Here is a 22,246-nt window from a genome sequence, read left to right as displayed (position 1 = left end):
AGAAGTGCCGTCAGATTGAGACCAAAGACTTGAGAACATATGGAAAAAATTTCACGAAACTTTAAAAGTACTTGTGGCAAGGATTTTTCTAACACCCTCAATATATTCATAATTTGATATTTTAATACTTATTCAAATTAAAAAGTATCTTTAGAAGTAAAATAGTAGTAAAAAAACTTATAATTCTGAAAAGGTTAACTCAAAATCACCGATGTATCCAGCTCACCTCAATTGAATGTACATAGTATATTTTCGGATTAGATGTTGTATTGATATATGTATGAGAACACAATATTGACATTACTGTCCAGACAAAAACTATAACGATGCTAAGTGTTTATGTATATATGTATGTACATATGCGAGCATACATACATATATATGACGTACACACATATGTATTATATGTTTGCTCTGCAAATATTATACTAAACAGTTTGAAGTTCACACTTCACGCTTATTTGCAAATTAACCGAACAATTTCCAAACACGTGAACACCGTGAAACTAATTAACATTACAACATACTTGTAAATAATTGCCGTCAGTGCCGTTCTAGAAGGTAAAGTATATACATACATACATACATATATGTACTTCATACGTACGTACATACAAGTATAAATTTGTTTGTAAATCAGCAGCTTTGCAAAAAAATTACAAACACTCATTCGTTACTTTTGCTATCCCAATCGCACCTACGCTGCATCACTATTATGTTTCGCTAATGCAGCCCTTCGTCAGCTGTTACATGTAAACAATAACCGCGATGACATGTCAAATTAAAATAGTAAAAGTTTTGAATGAATTTTGTGCGTTTGTTGAAAGTGCAAGTGAAGTTAAAAGTTAGTAATTTATGTGTTTAATTTTTGATATATATAAAGAGTATATGAAATAATCAAAGTATTAGTGAGATGAAAGTAAATATTAAGTGTTTGGTGTTTAAAATGAATTATGTGTGCAAATTTAATGGAGGAGGCGGCTGGCCTGCCGGGTGCCAGCAAATAGGGTAAGTTAAAAGTTCTTTGCATCTTAAATCATTAATTTCAATGTCTAGTGGTGAATTTTTATAAACTTTTCGATATTTTGAATACTAGGTTTTAAACGTTTTTATGTTAAATCAAATCTGTTATTCTATTCTATTTGAAATATGTTTGCACAAGCGAATTATAGGAGGAATGGATGCAGTCGGTTCAGCTTTCGTACTTAATGTTTAGTTAAATCGATCTTATTTTTTTCATTGTAAATATTTATGTACTTTGATATATTTTCTTCTTAAGTTGTGAATAATATTAATAACATTTACCAACATACATTTTCATATGTATGTACCAATGTGTATGTGGTGACCACCAAGTTTCTTTCAGTCTTTTGTACTGAAGTGGTTTATTTACAGTTTCATGGAGAGTACCTGCTGTTTCCATCTGACGACAACAATAGACGCATGCAAAGCTATTAACATAAATAAGCACACATACAAACATAGCTGTTTTTGTGTTTACATACATAGTATATGAATGTATATAAATTTGCATGACTGCAGTGCTTTTGTAAAAAGTTGTAAAAAGTAGATTTTTTGCACCTATGTATGTATTTATGTATATAAATGTAGGTATCTATGACTTGTGCGTGTATATTTATGCGATTACTTAATACAGTCAAAGAAGTATGCAAATAATGTGCAGAATATAAAGCTCAGTGTGGAAACTCTAACACCTCAGCCTCACTTCTACACACTTTATTACATATACATATATTATTGTCTGCATGGTTGATATTATTTACATATGTACATACATGAGAGTATATAACACAGATATTGTATGTGAGTAATGCCGGTTAAGTTGTGACGTATGTAAATCGTTTTGGAAAGAAAATAAAAACGTTTGAAATATTCGAAAATGCAAATCGGCAAAGTGAATTCCTATGCAAAATTTCAAACGATCTGATTTCAAATTTAGGTCAATACGAATACGATTTGCAAATAAACAGTGAGTAATGCGATGTGTTTGTGAAAATATTGTTAAGAAATGGATGTGTTCAAATTTTCGGATCCATATCTAAAAAAATATACAAATATTTCATGTTTTTTTTGTTTTTAATTTCATAGCAGTGTTAATTCTTACTCTTTTCATATAACAATCGACATTAATTATCTGCGTAATTTTTTATTGTTGATCAGTGTAAAAAATAATGCAATTTTTTTACTTTTATAGTAATTTAGTTGTTGTTAAGAGTTAGAGCTTCACAGTCACCGTGTTGACAGTGTTAATATGGTATATTGTAAGTATGTATTAAATTTTTATTGACAAATAATATCAAGATATACATACATACATACATATATGAATAATTAGAACCATGATTTATTGTATCAGAGCGAAGCGGTATAAATTCTATATGCCAGCGGTTACATCACTACTTAGCACATTGTTGATGATACAGGGGCAGAAACAATAGATAAAACAATATAAGAGGGTGGTAAAAATTATAAAAAATATATGTATTCTCCTGAAAAAATGTAAAAAAAAAACTACTTTTATGAACTAAATGCAAAGATTATAGATAGACGTTAGGTTAGGGTTAGGTTCAATGATTGATCAAATTTCGCACGTGGGCTGCTATATCTAGTCCTTTGTGAAGCCATAGAAAAGAAGAATTCCTGTGTTCGAACTTAACTCGCTGAAGAGCCAATACAGATTTGCATAGGCGTTTAATTTCCAGTCCCGCCAGTTTGGTGGGATGTCTGAAGATATGCACACCCAAGTGGTATCTAGTAGTAGAACACAAGAGGATACAGGAGCACCGACCTGCTCTCTTCCTTTCCAACTCATCAATTTGGCAATTTTCAGTGGCTCCGCTATGGCATGGCATCCATACAAGGCTTATCACAAAGACACTCGTTGCTATTAAAAGCGAGGTTAGGCAATCCTCGAATAACCCTGGACGCACTAATAATGAGTTCAAGGCTAGTATTGCCACTCTGCTATTTGAGTGAATGGTCCCTTCTCTGAAGGAGACTGCACACCGGAGCAGTAGATCTACTGCTACCTTAATGGCTACAACCTCGGTTTAAAAGACACTGCATTAGTCAGGAAGTCTGAAGCTGGAGTTGATAGTGAGCTCCTAAAAGTAAAGCCCCCAACCATCCTGCACCTCCCTATCCCCCAATGGCTTCTTTTCTAACCCTAACTTTTGTCTCCTCTGCTACTTTATAAGGCAATCGATGCCTTTTTTGCTCTTCGATATTCGGCTTCCATGAAAACTTCCTTTCCAGGATGAGTCCTAGATACTAGTATTTCAATGTATCCGCCGGTTTCGGACGGATGTCTCTCTTTTATCGTATGTGCCACATGTCTACAACGTCATACAGTTCTTCCTCTGTAGCTCAGAGATTTACGAAATCTGGAAAAATAAAACGTTCCACGTTTAAGGACTAACCTATTAAAAAATAGCAACCTCTCTATACAAACATACATACATACGTTTATTATTATGGCATAATTGTTTTCTATATGCTACCATTTACCAACTACAATAAATCAGCTGAAGTGTTACGCTCACTTTATAGCTGTCAGCTAGCTCGTTCATACAAATGTACGTATGTATGTGTATAAGTTTATAAATATTTATGCCTGTCGGCTAGCCTTTCAGCAATTTCTTGACATTTGACTCTTTTATTGCATTTTTATAATGGTCGTTGGCGCTCATCGTGATAATCAGCAGCGCGATCACAATTATGCTTCACAATTATTTAACAAAAATGTTTGAAATTATTTAGTGAACCGTTAAATTATGCCGCTTTGAACTTGTCCACAATGCACATATATGTTTTATATATGTATATAATGTACATTTTTGTGTATTTATATATTTTTTTTTGTTGTACAAATGCCTGTATTTCGAATAATCGTTTCGAGTGCCATTTGAACTACAAAAACACATTTTTTGCTGAAATACGCAATGAAATAATTGAAATTTCGCCACTTCTATTTTTAATGAAATTACGTTCTGTTATTAATTAACACATAATTACGAATAATTTGTCTAAAAATAGTTTGTGACATTTGTTTCGGTCACTAAATACACCGTTATAAATTTCACTAAGAAAATATCAAGTGCAGTCGGCTATTTTGCGCTGAATGGGCTTAATCATATTGTCATTTGGCAGCGTATGTTGCAATTGTCTTCAAAAAGTGTGCAAAAATACTCAGAAATATATTTATGTTAAGTAGAAATTGCAATTACACATGCAAATTATTTTTGCTATTCAAGTACAATTCAAACAATTCGAAGAATTTGTAATTTATTATGAACTAAACATGTACTTTGAAGAAAAAGCCGTTTCCGAAGGTGAGCGCAAATATTTTTGTATTAACCTACATAAGTCTGTGTGAATATAGGGCTTTTATGATATTGATGAGCCCATTAATGGCAGCTTAATGCTATGGTGGTCCGATCTAAGCAATTTATTTGAAGATTATAGCGTTGACTATAGCAATAGGTTAGGTCGCAGGGTTGATCCCAATCGATAGTTTTCACTTATGCAGTTACTCGTTAGTCGTTACCCATTAACTCCTAAAAGTGGATAATCGGATCCTCATAGATTGACAAAGTGTTTTGAACCGAAGGTGTATCTACCGAGATACTTCAATCCCAGTCTGGCAAATATAGCTTTGGCAAAGAGCATCCGACAAAATATTTCGCCGGACCGAATGTGAACCTATTGAACAGTGTCCAGTCAGAAAACCTGCAATAGCAAGTACTTATTTTGGAGGCCTTCTTCCGCTTCACTCTGTGCTAGAAGGAACTCGCAGTCGTACAACTTCCGGTTATTGACGAGCGCTTATCGAGCTCACTGGTGGTCAATAAGTTCAGCACAAGAACGCAAAAAAGCAACTCGCATTCCATCGTATAAATTTTGGGTTTTCCCTAGCAAGCTCATCAGCTTTGCAGTTTCTGGTGATTCCGCAGATATAAAAGGTTTCTATTGCTAACGTGGTGACTCTTGGAATAGTTTTTAGCACAAATTTCGCGAGCTCAAAGCTCGGCTATCGGAGTGAATACACGCCTCTCTGAAGAAAGCTGCACGTCGGAACAGTACACCTACTGTTATCTTGATGACAACCACCTCCGCTTGAAAGACGCTTAAATTGTCTGGTAGCCTGAAACTAAAGTTGGTGGAGAGCTCCTGGCAGAACACTCCACTTTCGTCTTAGGCAATAATCTTTGCCAAATTTTATGAAGATTTCTTGTCAAATAAAACAAGAACGGACCAATCAGGTTACATGACGGCTGTGAATGTAACAATATCGTACACCTTCGAGTCTATTTCTGTCATGAAAGGTTTCTAAAAAACATTGTAACTAATAAAATTGCTGATTTAGATTAGGTAATGGGAAAAGAAAATCCAAAAAGTAGCTAGTAGATACTAAACGGCAAATATACATACATAAGTATATGTATCTCTATATGTGATATATGACTTTCAATGTTAGAGTGTCAACGACCGCAAAAAATAATTCGTAAACTATAATCCATTTCAACTATAATTAAACCTTATTGAATACAGCCTTTCTTATAAAATATTCTATCGAATTTGACCATGACAATGACATCTGAAATTATTTACATTGTCTCTTCTCTCGCCACAAAAACACACCTTGTTGTAAATTTAAAATTTGTAGTCGGCAAAAAATATCTATGACATTTGAATAATCAACAAATGAAAATGAAAACAGAAGCAATTAAAAAAGAAAACAAACAACATTACACAAAATAAGCGGGCAATACGCCAAGTTGACAGGCGGTCGAAAAAAAAAAACTGACAGCTCTGTTACTGCTACACCAATTTGCCTTACAGATGGCTGATGACATTAGTTGCCACAACATAAATTAAAAGTGTCAAATTCTTTTGCTATTCTGTCTGCTTACGGTCAATTAAAAAGGCATATTTGTATTAAAATCTATTTACTCTCGAGAATTTGTTGAAAATGAAAACAAATTTGAAGAATTTTTGGTAATTTCACTTGCTGACTTGGCAGTCAAATGCAAAAATAAGAAACGTTCAACCAGTGAATGTAATAAATGAGAGAAGAGTGATGGCTGTTTGACAGCAGCGTTGTCATTGAATTTTGTTACATGACATAATTTTGTTTATGTTGTCATTGGTGTCTGTTTAATGACAGTTTTTATTGTTTTTATTATAATTGTTATTTCAGTTAAATTATTGTCAGTACACAAACACATGAAAACATGTGTTTTTTCGATTTTATTTGATAATTTTATTACAGCTTCAGTTTACAATTTATACTCTTGTTGGCGAATCTTTCGTTTAATGCGCGAATCAATTGTCAAGTAACTCCTATTGTTTATTTATCTTTGTTACATAACCCTAATTATTTTGCGGTTTCGGTACTAAAGGGTGATCCACTTCCAGGTTCCATACTTTTTTAAAGAAAAAGCACAGAAACTCTGACATTTATTTTTTGAAGATTATCTCTTTTGAATTTTGGCCGCGGCTACGTCTCAGAAGTCGTTGAGGCCAATTTTCGATGACTCGTTCGAGCATTTCGACTGGTAACTGGCGAATCATATGCATCATGTTTTGCCCTAAGTCCTGAATCAAAGCGGAATTGTGTGCATTGATATAAGACTTTACATATCCTCATACAAAGTCTAAGGTGTAATATCATACGATCATTGTGGCCAATGGGCCAGCCCTAAACGTGAAATTATCTGTTCACCGAAGTGTTTTTGCAATAAATCTATTGATTAATGCGATGTGTGGAAAGTGAGGCCGTTTTGTTGAAACCAAATGTCGCCGAGATCACGAGCTTCAATTTCAGGCATCACATAGTCGGTTATCTTGGCGCGATAACGGTCGTTATTGTTGGTTACCTTCTCACCGGCATCATTTTTGAAGAAATAAGGACATATTATTCCACTGGCTCACAAACTACCTCAAACCGTTCTTTCTTCTGGATGAAATGGCAGCTCTTAAATCTCTTCAGGTTGCTTTTCTTCCCAAATGCGGCAATTTTGTTTATTTATATAATCATTGAGTCAGAAATGGGACTCATCTCTGAACAAAATTTGACTCGAAAACGTCGGATCTTCTTGGAACTTCTCAAGAGCCCATAGAGCAAAGCAATGTCGCTTGGGAAGGTCGAGCGGTTTCAGTTCTTGCACAGGCTGTATTTTGTACGCTTTCATTTAAGATCTCGACGTAAAATGCTCCAAATCGTTCCATACGTCAGTCCGAGTTGCTGCGACCGGCGCCGAATCAACTCTCTACGGTCTTCGTGTCCACTCTTAGCTACGGCTGCTATATTTTCTTCACTGCGTGCTGGACGTGGTCTACTCGGTCGAATATTATCCAATAATGACATGATGCATGCGGGGTCTCAAGTTGGGTGTTGGTGTTGCGAATAGAACGCTCAGTAGGCCAATTATATTGAGAGAAAAGTACCTCTACTTGGATCGCCCGTTATTAAAGGGCGTCATCCCTACAAATTTAGCTAATTCATATCCAACCAATGTGGACGTTTTTGAAAAATTTGCAAACATAACCCAAAAAAATAAAAACCTTACGTTAAAAAATCAACATTTTACGATTTATTTTGAATTGAATAATAAATTTTATGTATCTTCATTAGAATATTGATTTTTATAGCAGCTTAAATTTCCCATATATTTTCAAAATTGCAAAAAACACGTAAACACAAACATTTTGCAAAAAAACTCGCCACCCAAGTTGCTTTGACGCCAGCCTCACCTTCGCTGCTCAGCCGTGCCTTCGTTATCGCACTCGTCAGCAGCCGCTAGCCAGCCAACCACTCATTATTATGCAAATTTGTGCACATTTCAATTGACATAGTGATTACGTCTCTTTTTTTGTTGTTGTACCTATTCACACTTCTAAGCCATTAAATATGCACATTCCGCGACAGCGGTGATAACTCTACGCATTCGCATAACAACCTTTCCAATGATCAAATCGAAATTGAAATCGTCTGCGACACATAGACAATGCGAACGTCACACGTCATCTGCGCGCCAGCATTTGAACTAGTTTAACTCGTATGGAGGCATCATTTTATTGGTCTAACTTCGAGTTAGAGAACCGGTCGGCATTTAATTGCGCGCAAAAATTATGATTCCCTACAGCTAATAAACCCACTGGCTAGTGCCCTGCTTGCGCACGCTGCCGCTTATGGTACCCACATACCTGTACATACTACTTCTTTATCAGCGTCACACCGATCATCACTGATAGTCGGTCAACCCATTTGTGTTTGTTTGTTCGTATTTTTGTCTGTCAAGTAGCTTTGGCAGTCGCTAAATTGCCTGTCTGGTCGTTTGTCTTTCGGCGATAAGCGTCGTGTGCCTATAATAAAATTAAATTAGCGCTCTAGGTTGCAATAAAAAATTTGCCAAAAATGAGAAAGTACAATTGACGCCCACACAGCTGATGACAGATAAGTCGGAAAAAATGTGCGGGTTGTAAAAAAAGAAGGGCAGACGCAAACCTATAAACCAGAAAAGTGGAACACGTCCATTGAAGTGCGTTTAAAGACAATTACAAATGTCACATAAACAAAAGAATACTTGAACATTTTTGGCGAAAGTCCATATTTGTCGTTTTTTTAATTTTATTACATTATTATTATTATATTTTGTTTTATGCTTTAACAAGGAGTTTTGGTGACATTGGTGTACTTTTCAGAAAAATAAAAAAAATTGGTGTATAATTTTTTTTAAATTTTAATCTATAATATTCTTGTATTTTCTTTTCCATGACAATTGTGTCAAAATTCGCTTATAACTTTCATCTTGAGGATCAGTAATGACTGCACCAAGAGATCAATCTTGTGAAACCACTATTTTTGGATAGAACAGTGGTGAAAAAACTTTGAAATTGTATACTTAAAGACCTCAATATTCTTAGCCATAATAAGCGGTGTTTCTTAGATAATTTGGAAATTAATCGGCAGAGGATCGTTGTGGGTGTAGCGATCAAATCTGTCATTATATAGTATTAGCAGCGATAAAGGGATGGCCAACTTATTCCAGTGTGAGAGCGCTTCCAAATTAGCGTTTTTATAACATTTTAACATAAAAAATATTATACTATATGTTGGATGTTTAATCTGCGGAGAAACTGCTTTAATCCTTGACCGACTGAAACCGAGTTTTGTACTTTCAATACTTAATAAAGGGTTTTAAGCTTGTTAACTTTAATTATACGAAATTTATACCACCCTGTGCCGGAATAAATACTTACATTTTTCGTTTTTGTTTTTCACCACTCAACAGCTAACGAATATTCGAAAATGGGATTGAAAATGCGAAAATTTAGTTACCCAATACAAAAACTTCAAACTCGAGTAAATTATTTTTTCGAATAGACTTACAGAATAGGGCCCTAGTATGAAAAATGAAGTAGGTCCTGATTTTCAAAATACTTGATTTCAGTGCCAATTGCGCAATGTAATTGTTCAAACGGTCGATTATGCCTTTTAGTCGAAAACCATACTTAAGAAATGCGTTTTGAATACACGAAACGTTTTGGGGCAATTTTTTTTTTATCCCATAAAAAGGTCCAAAGATATCTCACTTGAATGCTACAAAATGAAACGCGTCTAGCATTTGAACCATCCTTTTTTGGCACATAAAAATATGGACAACTTATTTAATTTAAAATTAAAAAAAATTGTTCAGAAACAGATTATTTAGTTATGAAGAGCATTATCAAAGCTAATGCAGCCATATCATTGAAAGCCGCAAAGCAAAAATTGACCCGAAATGTATCTTAATATTTGGAAAATGATTGGAGCCAGGTAATCTTCAAGACGAGCCCTCGAGAGCGCTGACGCACATTCTTAAGAATGCCAGGCCCACTGAAATCGGTAAGCTACTCCAACTATCAGTGAAACATCCAGGTTAAGTTCATATTTAGGCATGCTTTGTAAAAAAAGGATTTATTAACCTAATAATGTTCAAAACAATTTGGATGCTAACTTCGAAACAACGAGATATCGTTGGAGACTTTTTCTGTACAAAATACAGCTTGTGTAAGAACATCGCTTCGCTCTATGGGCTCTTGAACAGTTCCAAGAAGATTTCTGTCATTCGCCAGTAACCAGTTGAAATGCTAGAACGAATCATCGAAAAATGGACTCTTCGAATAGATCATCTGAGATGTAGTCGCGTCCAACACTTGAAAGAGATGATCTTCAACAAATAAATGACAAAGATTGCTCTTTCAAATGATAACAAAAATTCCCCATTAAATTTGAAGTTTCTGTGATTTTCTTTAAAAAAGTAGTTAACCTCGAAATGGATCACCATTCTTATAATTTGCAGATTTAAAATTATTGTGTAAGCATTTCTTTGCAAAGAAAAACTTATTGAGACAACAAAAAGAACTAAATTTTTAACAACTTAAAAAATTTGCAAATTTTTCCACAGTTTCTTTCATTAGCATTTCACTTTGTTATCAATTTTTTGCGTATCCACAAAACTAACCAATTGTTTACCACAAAACACCCACAGCGTCAGCTTTTGACATTTGCATACATATGTATGGATGTACATATGTCCATTGTCAACCAATTTACATCAATAAGCCCGATTCCACTAACCACTCAGTTCGGCATAAATATTCTTTAAAGGTTTTTGTTTGTCATTAAAATCTCCGCGCTGACCATTAGATTGTCATTGGGCATGCCTTGATTTCGATTCATAACTGTTGATAAATCGTCAGGCTCTTTTTTAGGTCTTTTTAATGTCTTTGTTTACATGATTTGTGTTTTTTTGTTTTGTCTGTTTTGACAACGAAGAAGAAATTTATTTTATACAAGAGTTTATATTGTTCGCATGCTTTAGTGAATTTTGATTTAAAACTTCATTTGCGTTGGAATGATGATACGAGCGTGTTGAATGGCACGTCTGATACAACGGGTATACTCGTATATCTTTGGACGTATATTTATCTTAATCAGACAATTATTTATTAGCATAAAAAATAGTAAATAGTACTTATTTTGGCGAACTTGAAATAACCTCAATTTAAAATCGCTTAAAAACTTTTCCCCAATAAACTAAAATTGTTCTATCCTTTAATTTGAAATTATTGCAATATAAAGAAATCATTTAAAAAAATATTTTTTGAACAAACAGACGAACTAATCGATCCAAATTAAGTTCTTGTATGGAAAACTTTTTATTTGAAAATATATCTTCTAATATCATTGTTCAGATCGGACCACTATATCATATATGTAACTGCCATACACAACTTTTTTATAGCTTTTAATGCTATAAGAAATTCAGCTCTGAAAGGTTTTATAGTTTCGGTGTAGTTGAAGTTAACTGTTTTTTTGTATTGATATTTTTGACCATTGGTTTTCTAGAAAATTATAAATATGTACATATGTATATCGTTTTTTCTTCTTAACTGGTGTCCATCTTTGACGCGAGCTCAAATAACACAGAGTCAAGTATTCTCTTAACTGTCTGAGAAGATTTTTAATCTGAAATCTTATCTTTCTATTACAAGTATACAATGTGAGTCATATGACTCAAAAAATATACATACGACATTATTTAAAAACTTGCAAGTTATTCGTTTGCTTCAGCCTACAATTACTAGACACAATTATCATCCGCCTTTGTCGTCTACATCGCCATAGCCTGACTTTTTCCTACTTTCTTCAACACCTCTCTGGCATATGCTAGAAAACTCATTTCTACCCAATAATCTTTTGCAAATTGCTGCGGTAAAGGGGTTTCATTGAGTCTTTAGAAAAAAATTAAATAAAACTATTTTAAGATTTAGTATATTTTATGAAGAATTCGCTACTTCCTTATGTTCACGCACATGCATTACATAGAGTGGCTCACACTTGTGTTTATGTTTTTCCACTTTTGTTGTGGAAAATTTTAGCAAATCCTTCAAACAAAAAGATTCTAAAACAAATATCATCTCATGTGTATATTTGTGTGTTGTTATTCAGCGAAAAGCACTTAGTCATAGGGTATTTTAATTTTCTCCCACAAATTCAAAACAAATTTCGCATGTTTATTATCATATAATCTAGATGAGAAACCGCCACTGTTTTAGTGATATAAACAAGTGTCTACCAAAGTGCCACTAAAGCAATTAAAACACGCACAAGTAAACAATAAAAAACTTAAATTTTCAATGGCTAAACAAAAAGAGCTATAAAATACAAATATACGTACATATCTAGGTGTATACAAATGTATGTATATATGTACATATATAGTGAGAGCATTTCATTCATTCAGACAGAAAGAGTTTTCCAGACGTGAGATATTTTTAAGCATTGCCTATGTAATTTTTACCTGTACTTAGCCTCTTCTATTATTTCTATTAATAACAGAGACTGCCCAAGAAGAATATTGAAATATGCACAAGTATGTATGTATGTAAGTATGTCTGCTTGTTGATATTTTGGTTAGGAATGATTTCCAGTACCTGATAACAAGAGCTGAGCTGTTAATTGTCTGACTGCGAGTACCTTGTTTGTTTGCAGCGGAAAAACTCTCACAGCACTCACCACTTCAATAGTGAGAGTCATGTTAAGAGTCTATTAGCACTACACTAACGTACTACTAACACCAAACTAACATAGCTTGTGCTCTTGATTTCTCAATGCTAGATAATTTTCACTGGCAAGTATTTGAGTTCTTTTAGTATTTGTTGGAGAGCGTTATATTCTGTTTGCCGAAAACGAATGTTGTTCTCATAACATACATATGCATATGACTTGTTGATAGTTGACTCGTTTTCGTTTAGGCATTTCTAAGCACTGTAATTCTCAAAGAATTTAAGATCATTCTGTTGTAAATACCTTTTATGGTGTAGTTAATAGTTGTTCAAATCGGGAAATGAGGATTGGGTTTGAACTTGCTAACTATGCATGATGGCTGTTTGCCCAACAATTTTGTTACGACTAATAGAACAGCCGTGGCATTATCTGATCCCGTTTTTGATACCATAATAAAAATTTATAGATAAGTTTGTCAACCGGTTTCAAGACCACATTTGTAGACTACTACAGCTTTACAGTAACATTTTCTAGTCAACTAAATGCTTTTTTTGTTATTATTGTAATTGGCTTTATAAGATAATTTACTGTTGTTTTTATTAAAAACTATTTTTTCATTGGTACGTAAATTAGTTCTTAGAAAGTCTTACGTAGATTAAGACCCAGCTTTCCATTTTGTGCATTTGACTCGAGTTCTATATATGTATTAGATACACGGTATGTCTTTCTTCCAGAAAAATTTGCTTTTTAAGGGCTTTAGACTGAAACCCCAGTTTATTAACAGGCTGCCAATTTTTTCTTGGGGTTTCATGGAGTAGCCCGGAATCACTGCAGTGCCGCCACAGGGCGCGGTTAGCTTGAAAAGTTCTGATTTTTTCTTCAAAAGTATTACTGTATTATTAAAATATGCATTAATATATCTCCAAAATTTTCAAAAAATTGATATATTAGTTTTTTTTTCAAAACTTTCTGACTGTAACTCTAGGTGTGCCCTTAAGCAAATCACAAGGCCATTGTTCTTCTTATTGCAGTACTAAAGACCTTAATGATTACGCTGTTGATGGACCTCGTTGGTTCGCAGCTTTTAATTGCAACAATTGCAACTACTGAAACCACAACAACGTCACCCAAGTCAAGTGGCTCAGCGAAAGACACACAACCCAAAGAAGCGGCCTCCGGTTGATCATGGTGTGGTAAATGGCGTTGATGGAGAAGCATTTTATATTCTTTAAGTATCGAATCTTCAGCAGAAATGTGAAACAAATGTGTGTTTTTGTTCGCACTCGCCATTCTTATTTTCGGTTGTATTGAGTGCGTGCAAGTTTTGACGTCACTGACTTCCAGTAAACAAACACACAAACACTTACATCAGGATTTACGTGTTCAACGGATTGTTTATGCGTTATGAGTGGGCCGGCGTTCGCAGTGAAAACACAAATTTTCATTTTGCTTTTCTTAAATTTTAATTAATTTATTTTTTTTCGTGGTTGCGTGCCATTTTCGTGCCAATTGTTGACTGGAAGGCATGCGGAAAAAGTTTACGAATTCTTCGCATTCTTAATCGAACAGCGTAGAAAATTGGCAAATGTATTTAAAGTGGATTTTTAATTGGGCCACTTTGCTGTTTCTAACGCCAAATATTTTGCTGGCCCCAATATCCCCAATTTTATTAGAATTTATTAATAATTTGTTGTTATTGTTTGAAAATAATGCGTTCACCCCGCTAAATTTGTACGACATCATAATTATAGTTTTCATTGCTCGAAACGCATAAATTGCTCGTTATTAGTGCATAATGAATTAATTTATATTTTATAATCGCATTTTACTATTTTCGTTTCAATATTTGGCTATTTTTAGTCTATTGTATCACTTGTGGCCGTATATATTTCGTATATATAATAGGTATATTTAGTAATTATCGCCAATATATTATATGTACGTACGGTACATATAATGGGTTTATAGTTGATTATCGCGAATGGCACGGTTTTGACTTAGATTATACTATGAGCACAAAATTAAATTTAGAATGTATGTATATGATTACCATATATTTCATTACAGATATGTTCTATATAAAATCGATCCATTTCGAGGTTCCCTACTTAAAAAAAAAAACGCAGATCGTTCGTTCGAATGGCAGGAGTGATCTTTTGCTTCTAAAAGTTTAACGGTGTGATATCACACTATCTTGGTGGCCAATTGACCAGCACAAAACGTGAAATTATCTGCTTACCGAAGAGTTTTCTCAATCAATCCATTGATTGATCTTGATGAAACCAAATGTCGCCAGGATAACGAGCTTCAAATTCGGGCATCAAATAGTCAGTTGTCATGGCACAATAACGATCCCCGTCGACGGTTGCGTTCGAAACGAAACGTGTAATGCGTTTACTCCCAAAGGCCAATGACTTCCAATAACCTCACAGGAAGTAGTATATTAACATTAAATCACAACTCCTTGGAAGCCATTCAATGTTACAATTTACTAAAATAATCGAATCTGCAAACTTTTCTCGCAATAATTCGGTTGTTGCACCTGCTGTGTGGCACATATCCGCGTCTTGTTGGAGCCATATGTTGTTAAGTTCAACTTCTTCCAATTGCGGCCATAAAAAGTTGGTTATCATCGATCTATACCATTCTCCAATGTTACTAACGGTCTCATCAGCTTCATTTCGAAAGAAGTACGGGCCGATGATTCCACGAGACCAAAAACGACACCAAACTGTTAATTTAGGCGAATGTATTGGTTGTTCATGGATAATATGTGGATTTTCTTCGCTTCGGAATTGACAGTTTTGTTTATTTTCCGCGCCATTCAGATGAAAGTCAGCCTCATCGGAGAAGATGATTTTCTTAAAAAAATCTTTATCGTTTTCGACGTTTACGGTTGTTCAATGGCTTCAGTTCTTGAGTGAGAACAATTTTATACGGATGCAAGCACCAATACTTTTTCAAAATCTGCCAGGTTATGATTTAAGACAATTCCAATTCTTGAGAACGACAAATTGCGGTCTTCAGCAACACTTGCCTAAACGGCAGCAATATTTTCTTTCTATAATTGGTTCTTTGTCTTATTGGCACTTGAAAATTATGTTTGAAATTTTCAACAATTCAACGAATAGCGGGCACTAGTGGACTATTATTACGACCATAATATAGCAGAAGCTCACGATAAGTGGCCATTGGCCATTGCCATGATCATATCGTTCCCTGGTATTTTTCTTAAACAACTTTACTGTACAAACTTAAAATAAGTACATATACATAGACTTTTAAGAAAAGAAAGAAAATTTTCATCTTCTCAAACATTGTCTCATTTTTTGTGTCTCGTAAGTCATATAGTCTATAGTTTTTTTGCTTGAGTAGTAAGTATATAGTTTTTTTGCGTGAGTCTGCAATATTGCTTGAGTAATTTGGCCAGTCTAGATGCCTTAGAAAAGGTCTAACTTATAATTTATTGACAAGAGAATTGAATTGTTTTCTTTTTGATTTTATTAAACATTTATTCGGGTTTGAAACAGGTTGATATTTTGACTGAAAATGGCGACTGGAACAATCTTCATAATCACCTTTTTGCAAGAGGTCCTCTAAGGACGACGATAATACTAGGAACTCGTACCATTTGAAAAACAAAAAAACACGCTGCCTTAGACTTCACAAAACTTCGTTTTAAAGCGCGAACTTTTTGACTTTCACATAAGCTTTTCGCAAAAGGGCGAACTTTTGCAGGATAATTTTTTTACTATTATACAAATTCTCTACAGCTTCTACGATCGCATAATGTACTTTAAAAATCAAAAGTAATAAAATAATAAAACTTGTACAATTTAAAGATGATCTTACATAAATAAATGAAGATTACATGGCGACCTAAGTTCGATTGTATGGTCTTACATCTTAATACCCGAAATAACTACTTTAAAGTCAACCTGACTAACAGAAAATACTGTATGCCACGTTGGATTGCTATCAACCGATATTATTTCTTTCGAAAAAGAGACCATATTATGCGAATGGAAATACGTACGTTCCAACGACATACGGTACTATGTAATTAGAATGAATCCGGATTTATAACCGGTCATGATTAGTCAATTCGCCAAATTCCTTAAAGTAAATTGGGAAAATACCTTATTTCTTAATTTTCTGGGTATATGGGGTCTTTCCCGAAAGCTGACAAAAGATATTATTATTTGATATAGATATCAAAATGCAGAATATATAATTTCATAATCAGATTTAAGTTGCTCTAAAGAAAAATTAAATTACTGAGTGATCAGCCATATATTGTTCTAATCCATGTTATATTTGTAGTTCGATTCAAATCTGAATGTAATTGTTATGAGCCAAAACTTAAATCTCTCGAGTATTTAAGTCATTCTCGTTACTCGAAAGTTGATGGCATTATTCTTATCTTTATATCTCTCTGACGCGATAAGCTAGATAGTTATAAAACTTTTCATATTGGGTAGTCGAACTTAAGGAGAGATCTTGTGTTTATTAAAAAAATTCTTCAATGTTTCACCATATCATATAATGATTTCATTGATTTATCAATACTCAGAAAAAGCAGTATTCAAAATTGTTTAAAGTTGATTTTTTTTTTAAGGCAAAATGTTTCTTTTTTTCTGATTATTGTGAGCTTTTACCACATCATATCCGCTTCAATAACGAAATAGTGTTGAAATAATATAAAGATGAATCAACTATATTACAAAGTATATATTTTTTGTTTCTCTTTTGTTAAATAAAATGAAATTATCAGGAAATTATTAAATGAAGATTACATTTCTGGCAATCTCTTATTAAATTCTTGTGTGTTATGAAAATTACGATAAATTTCAACGTAAATACGTCAGCAGCCACGTTTTAATAGTTAGATTTGATTTTTAATTATTCCATCTAATTCATATATTTTTGCTTTCAAAGAAAATTCCGAATATATTTTCTCAATTTACATAATTGTGCTCAGGATTTAATTGCATTGTGGATGTGAAACGTAAGAATTTTTTGTTATTTAAATGAGCAAATGATTTCAAAGAAAATATATTGAATATTATAATAAATATATAACGGAAATACTAATTGAATCTGACAAGATTACATAATTATTGGCACATGTGCTTAAATTTCACATGCTCGAACAACGAAATTCTTAAATTATTTAGTAAAGTAGATATTTCATATTCAAATGGCAAAAAATTTTAAGATAAGTTTCTCGTTTTCTATCTTTGGATTCTATTTTTTATTTATTTTTTTTTTTCCTTAAAACTACTATTTTTTCACTTAAATGTCTGGCAACTCTACCCTCATCCAATATCGAAATTCCTTATTAATAGTACATAAATAAGTTCCCATGCATAAAATTCTATTTCATATCTCATTCACTATTTTTTTTTTTTTGAAATCGAAAGTGCAGCCTTCACCTGTACTGACCCCCTTAAACCAATTTATCTTCAATCAATTAATATACATATTCACTTATGGGCATTGATCAAAGTTCGATTTTCGCAACTGAATATATCCATTTATTTTTATTTTTGCAAAAAAGTTATCAATTGATTTTTGTTTACCAATCAAAAATTTATGACGAAAGTTTGTTTGACGCTCCAGATTTCAGTGACTTTCACAGTGAACTCAATTAGCGAAGAGCGAAAGAATTCCCAATTTTTGTATATGGGGATGAGGGCATATGTACGCGCCCAAAAACACAAATTTTCATACGCGGTATTTGTAGTAACGGGTGATCCAAGTAGAGGTGCTTTTTTCGAGCCAAATTTTGTTCAGCGATGAAATCCATTTGTGGCATATTGGGACAAAGAGCAACCTGTGATTCAATAGCTACCATTTCATCCAGAAAAAATCGGTTTGGTGTGGTTTACTTCTCACACATCGCATTAATTCACGTTTTGGGTCGCTCGATTGCCACTAGAAAAAAGATCGTGCGATATCACACCATTAGACTTTTTCTTGTGAGGATATGTAAAGTCTAAAGCCTATGAGGACAAGCCAACTTCGATTCAGGCCTTGGACAAAAATCACGCGTGTCATTCGCCAGTCGAAATGCTGATTCAACGGATGGACCATCTGAAAAGTACCCGTGCCCAACATTTATCTTCAATTATCTTCAAAAAATAAATGCCAAAGATTCTTCTTTCGAATGATAATAAACATTCCCTTTTAAAATTAAAGTTTCTGTGTTTTTTCTTTAAAATGGTAGAGAACCTAGAAATGGAAAAAACGACTTTCTATGCTCTAATTTATCTGAGGATAACATATGGTCTACATGCAAGGTCTCTCGCAAAAGAAACAGAACTTTTTAAATATAACTGTTTCTGGTGGCGCCACCTATTGGTGGGTATATGAAATAAAAAATCTTATCTCTTGTTGATATTTCGTAAAAATTTTAAGACAATTGGATAACCACAATCGATGTTATCGATCAAAAAGTGACAGCAGCTTTTGTTCATGGGTCTTAAAATGCATTTTGAATAAAGAGCAAATATTAAATTTTGTTTTAAGCTTGGGAAAACGTTTACTGAAACATTTCAAATGATGAAAAAAGTTTATGGTGATCAGTGCCTATCCCGTAGTAATATGCATGAGTGGTTTAAGCGATTCCAAGAAGGTCGTGAGGACCTCTGTGACGATCAGAAGTCGTCTTTAGAAGTCAAAAATAAAGACAATGCTGATTTGTTTTTACGATTCCGAGGGTATTGTACACCGAGAGTTCATCCCACCTGGCCAAACGATTAGTGCTGTGTTTTATCTTGGTGTTATGAAGCGTCTTTTGTCACGCATTCGTCATGCTCGACCACAATACCGTGATACGATAATGCGCCGTGTCATCGGTCGACGCTTGTCACTGATTTTTTGACAAAAAACTCCATATTAACCATCAATCACTCACCCTACTCACCTGATCTGGCACCCTGTGATTTTTATCTATTTGGAAAACTTCACTTGGCCATGAAAGAACACTGGTTTCAGGACATTTCAGCTATCCAAAAGGCGAAGAGCATTCCGAAAAATTGCCTTAAACACACATTTGAAATGCTAATTGACCGGGCTAAACGCTGTATCGAAGTTTTTTTAACAGTCCTGTTTCTTTTGCGACAGACCTTGTATATGTAACTACAGATATATAAATATGTATGTATGTATGACTGTTGAGCTGCAATGCACAATAATTTCGTCCATTGAGATATGGCAGCGTGCATTCAATACTGATATTGACAAATGATAAGTAATATTGAATTGGCAAAGAAATAACTAATGAAAATTATTTTTGCGGTCCCTAAAAATTTACGACCGATATCAACAGCCAAGGCCATCAAACATAGCTGTGCCATTTTGTAATCAGTGTTGCCACTTGAAAAAATCTTTAGATACCTAAATGATGCAAAACTACCAATTTTTTGTATGTTCAAAATATGTGGGTTTCTTTATTTCTGTGCTGGAGAGTCGCATCGAATATCTGTATTCTTCAACTCTTTAATATTTTCATCAGTTGCAGAGGTATGTCTTCGATGATTTCTCGGCCGTCTGTGAAGGCTTCGTACCATACGTAGTCACCGTAAGTTTTTTTCAACATTCACAATGTTTCCGCACACGAAATTTTGTAAGAAATACAAAATTTGAGACAAATTCTTTGTTCGATATTAAAAGTGAAACACATTACTGAGGTGTACCAACCTAAGTAGCTGCTGTAAACAAACAAGTTGACGGATCGCGCTCATATTTGGAATACCATTTACCTCTTGAATTGAAATTAGAATTTACAACACAATGTAAAATCACAGTGATTTAAAAACAGCAATCACTAAAATCACTGATATTGAAAAAACCGCAATATCGCTCATCACTAGTCCGATTGAACCAAAACGGCAACGCTGATTGAAATTATGACAATATGCGAGTACCGCTAATTTCTCACCGCTGTCAATAAAATGAAATTCGACAAAATTGAGTTGCAATTGCAAATGACAAGTGCATGACTCCAATTAAAATTGCGACAGGAGAGGATACAAAAAGAAAAAAAACATAGTAGATTAATTTAAAAAACATATTTATTTTAAATCTATGAAAGAAAATAATAATATAACATTAATTGTTTATAAAAATATATATATATTTTTTTAATAATGTTATACTTTTTAAACAATTTAATTATTACAGATGTTTGTTTCATATTAGGAATATACTGGATAAAAAAACGTATAATTACTTAACACTTCACAGTTAATTGTTTATATTTTTCGATAGTGTTGAAATTTCTATTCGAATAATATTTCACAATTTAATTGTTGTTGCCGAAACTCGCGCAATGCAAGTGCGGTGAATAATTTTGATCAGTGAGAATTAATTTTATTTAATTTTCTGCGAATTAATAAATAATAGATTATTATAAAAATTCAAACTCAACAAATGATAGACGCTCAAATACTTATTAAAACATATACTACATACATACATACATATGTATGTACAAATGTGTTTATCTCCACAAGCCGAAACTATAAAATTTCATTCATTGGTTTCTGCGCCCGACTCTCATCCTCCGTCAACCTTCGGACTTTCTTGTACATTGTCGGTATTTTAATTAACCGTTTTGTTTACGAGTGTTATTATTTGACTTTTCGAACCGCCGCTTGTTTGTTTGTTATGTTTGCAGTAAACGATTCCGATTGGTTGACATTGAAATTCCTGAATTGTGGACATTGGCAGGCGACGCTGTAATGAAAAGTAGTATCAGGAATATTGATGGCATCAGCGTTGTTGAAAAGTATCGAATAGTAATTATAATTGTGAACGCATGTTTGTGCATATATGTATGTATGTATGTATGTACATATGTAAATATGTATATGTATGTAGGTATACATGCAAACATATACTCGTATATGAAATACCATCGAAAAGCTTCACATATTGAGCATTTGGTAGTTAGGGGGAAGGTCTTCACCAATTCCATTTCTTTTGTAATAAATTAAATTAATGTTAGCTGTCTTAATAGGTCATTTCTCTGTTTTTTTTGTAAAAAAAATATACAATTCAAAGCAACAAGAAAGTTATCGAGTTGCAATGAAGAAAGAGAATAAGCGGATGCATAACTTCTATCTTCAATGCTACCAACTTTTGTTTTGCATATTTTAGCTCACTTTTACTATTGTGAATTGTTCAAATGACAATTGAAATCAAAAGTTTTTCTTTTTTTGTAGTATTTTTAAAATATAAGACAATGTTTTTCAACACAAAACAAATAATAATTTCTCCTTTAAGACTTACACCGGAACAACGTTTGCAAATCGTGAAAATTTATTAAAGTAATGGTTCGGTCGCGCTACGCATTCGGCTCTGCATCCAATGTTTGGTCAACAAAATCGCACAGCAGAGTTCGAGCATCTATGGGTCGGCCATACAGCACGTTTCCCCTACCTGTTATTAAATAAAAATTGTCGCATTTGGAGTGAGATGTATCACAATCTATTGTTGAAACGCCTTTACATCCTCAAAAAGTCATTGTTAGGTGTGCTCTTCAACCCACATTTTTTCAAAAATTAAGCCGACCATAATGTTAGAGTCAATGGAGAATGGTATAGAACCATGATTAATGTCTGAATGATTCGTGCCTGAATTGAAGAATGTTGATGTGGACGA

General features: G+C 33.7%; 1 protein-coding gene across 1 annotated transcript in view; it reads left to right on the top strand.

The window, feature by feature from the left end:
* The first annotated feature begins 948 nt into the window (after positions 1-948).
* LOC120772781 (tubulointerstitial nephritis antigen-like) overlaps positions 949-22,246 on the top strand; it is a 64,186-nt gene continuing 42,888 nt past the window's right edge. The window contains exon 1 of the mRNA XM_040101560.1: positions 949-1,008. The gene's annotated coding sequence lies outside the window, so the exon portion shown is untranslated. The remainder of the gene's footprint in view (positions 1,009-22,246) is intronic.

Source organism: Bactrocera tryoni, chromosome 3, assembly GCF_016617805.1.
Source record: "Bactrocera tryoni isolate S06 chromosome 3, CSIRO_BtryS06_freeze2, whole genome shotgun sequence".
In the NCBI taxonomy this organism is placed as follows: domain Eukaryota; kingdom Metazoa; phylum Arthropoda; class Insecta; order Diptera; family Tephritidae; genus Bactrocera; species Bactrocera tryoni.
Note: the sequence above shows the minus strand (reverse complement) of the source record. Positions and strands in the feature narration are given on the sequence as shown.